Consider the following 2,771-nt stretch of genomic DNA (forward strand, 5'->3'; position numbering starts at 1 on the left):
CCAAGCCTCCAGGTGAGCCAGGCGGGGTCTGCGGGCGAGCCGGGTGGGGTCTCCCCGTGCAGACCTCTCGTTCCCGCCTCCCGCACCCCCGGGGCCTTCCCTTGCACGCCTTCTTCTCTTTTACACACATCACGCCCCTGCGAGGATCTCCGCCTCGGTCTCTTCCCCCAGCCACACACCCTGGAGACCCAGACCCCGGCCTCGCTGGGAGGTCCCAAGTGCTCCGGTCTCCACCACCGCACGACCCCCAGGCCCGGACACACACCCCGCGGCGGCCCTGGCCGCGGTGCGGGCGGCGACCGTGGAGCTCTGGGAACCCCCTCTTTCGCCTCCATAGCCCCCTCCAGCGCCTGGCAGCTGTGACTTATGGCCCCATTTTACTGGGGAGGTTGGCGAACCCAGCCGAAGGGAAATGGCTAGTCCACTATCGCCCGGGGTGGGCCCCCCCTCTCCGGCTGGGCTGCGGGGCCTTCTCCCATTAGAGCAGATCCTTCCTTCCCTCCCCCAGGCCCCCTTGCCTGAGAACCCGAGCCACCCGAATGGGGTCCCCGGGCTTAGAGGCCCTGGACACACTCAGTCCCGGCTTTGGGCAGCTTCACAACCCCAGGCCAGAGCTGGGAGTCAGGGCCTGGCCTTGGAGAAGACAGGGGTTAATTAAGGTCTGGGCCTTCCAGCGGGGAGCCGTGGGGGGGGACACCCTTTTCTCCCACTGGTTCTGCCCACTGGTGTTGGCACAGCCCATCCCCCCTCTCCCTGGCCTTCCCAGATCAACCTGTTCTGGGTGTGGGTCTCGGTGACAGCTGTCCATCCGTCTCCTGGTTCCGCCCCAGCCTGTCCCTCTTTCTCCCAGACTCTCTCTCTGTCTGCTCTTTTCCATGCATGCATGGCCCACTCTGAGGTCTACCTGCCTGCAGATATTTGCTTGAGGAAGAAAGATTGGGGATTGGACAGCCAGGACAGCCCCAGCCCCAGCCCCAGCCCCAGCTCCTCACTTGCAAGGTTAGGAGGCTGTAGAGAACTCAACGTGGAGAGTCAGAATTGAATGTGAATCCCAGCTGCACCAGAATGCGAATTATTCCAATTATCTGAGCTTCTGTTTCCCCTTCTGTAAAAGAAGGCGTTCGTTGACTGATTTATCCGTCTTGCAAGTGTTTCAGGGGCAGGGGCACTTACTATGTATAGAGCACTGCTCCGGTGATGGAGACCCCAGTTACCTCTTTGCAAGGTTGCTGGGAGGCTAAAAAGCCATAGTGACCACAGAATCCTTCACGTGGCATGGGGCGCGCCATTCATGCGAAACAGATGCTCGCTGCTGGTATGATTGGTATATTTTGATGAATAATATTAACATTATCCATTATCCCCTGGCCAGGAATCAGAGTAGAAATTACCCCAGAAGCAAAGCGAACTTCTGATGAGGGGTGCTGGTGAGCTCCCAGTGCCCTGAGTCACCCAGTTCTGTTCTTGTTGACCCAGCTTCCTCTGCTGTGTGACACATGGCAGTGGCTGCCTCTACCCTGAGGGTCAAGTTCAATCTGTTCCCTGTTCAACTCCCCTAAAAAGAGGAGGGGGGCTGAAGGAAATGGGAGCAGAGTTCTACAAGATTCATGAGCTCTGGGGACTCTTGACGGTATGATGCCTATCAGGTGCCGGGCTGGGCGCTCAGGGTGTAGAGGAGATGGCAGGGGATGGATACAAGGCGGAGGGAGATGGGCAGGAAACCAGATCATAGGGAAGCTGGCCAGCAGGGCCTGGGGGAGGCAATTCTTGAAATCTTCCAGGGAGGGAAGAGATCCCACAGGAGGAAAGATTTGAGTCTGGAAGGATGCATGGAAATTAGACACAGAGAAGAGACATGTGGGCAAAGGCTTAGAGTGTGGACCGGCAGGGAGTTCTCAGAGTTCCCCGGGGTGGCGGTGGGAGATAAGGGAGGCTGGTGAGACTGAGGACGGCCCTTCAGGTCCCTGGTTGTGGATCCAAGGGTATTGGGGAGCCACAGACGGTGTAAGGAACTGACAAGTTCAGGTATGCAGTGGCCCTGTGAGAATAGTGATGGCTCAGAGGAAGGGATGGTTCTGGTAAATCCCAGGCACAGGTGTGAGAAGGCTGTGCAGAAATAAAAGTGGAACACAAGCTCGGAGATTAGATAAGAAAGGGTTCCAAGCCTGGCCAACATGGTGAAACCCCATCTTTACTAAAAATACAAAAAATTAGCCAGATGTGATAGCGCACGCCTGTAGTCCCAGCTACTTGGGAGGCTGAGACAGGAGAATCCTTGAACCTGGGAGGCGGAGGTTGCAGTGAGCTGAGATCACACCACTGCACTCCAGCATGGGTGAAAGAGTGAGACTCTGTCTCAAAAAAAAAGAAAAAAAGAAAGAAAAAATGAAAAAAAGGCTTCCATGTTAAACACATTTGAGAAACACCCCATGCAGTTCCTTATGCCTTCAGAACAGCTGTGTGATGTGTGAGGGAAACTTGAGTTCATGTTGGATGCTTTTATCCTGGACACGTTATCTCAACTCTCCAGGCCTTGGTTTTCTGATCTGTATAAGGGGTATAATAATAAGTGTTGTAAGGATTAAATGACTGGATGCAGGGAAGGTCATGGTATAAATAAATGGTCCGGTGTGGTGGCATGCGCTTGTAGTCCCAGCTAGTCAGGAGGCTGAGGCAGGAGGATCACTTGAGCCCAGGAGTTCCAGGGTACAGTGAGCTATGATCATGCCACTGCACTCCAGGCTGGGCAACAGTGTGAGACCCTGTCTCAA

The sequence above is a fragment of the Colobus angolensis genome, unplaced genomic scaffold, assembly GCF_000951035.1.
Source record: "Colobus angolensis palliatus isolate OR3802 unplaced genomic scaffold, Cang.pa_1.0 Scaffold22, whole genome shotgun sequence".
NCBI lineage: Eukaryota > Metazoa > Chordata > Mammalia > Primates > Cercopithecidae > Colobus > Colobus angolensis.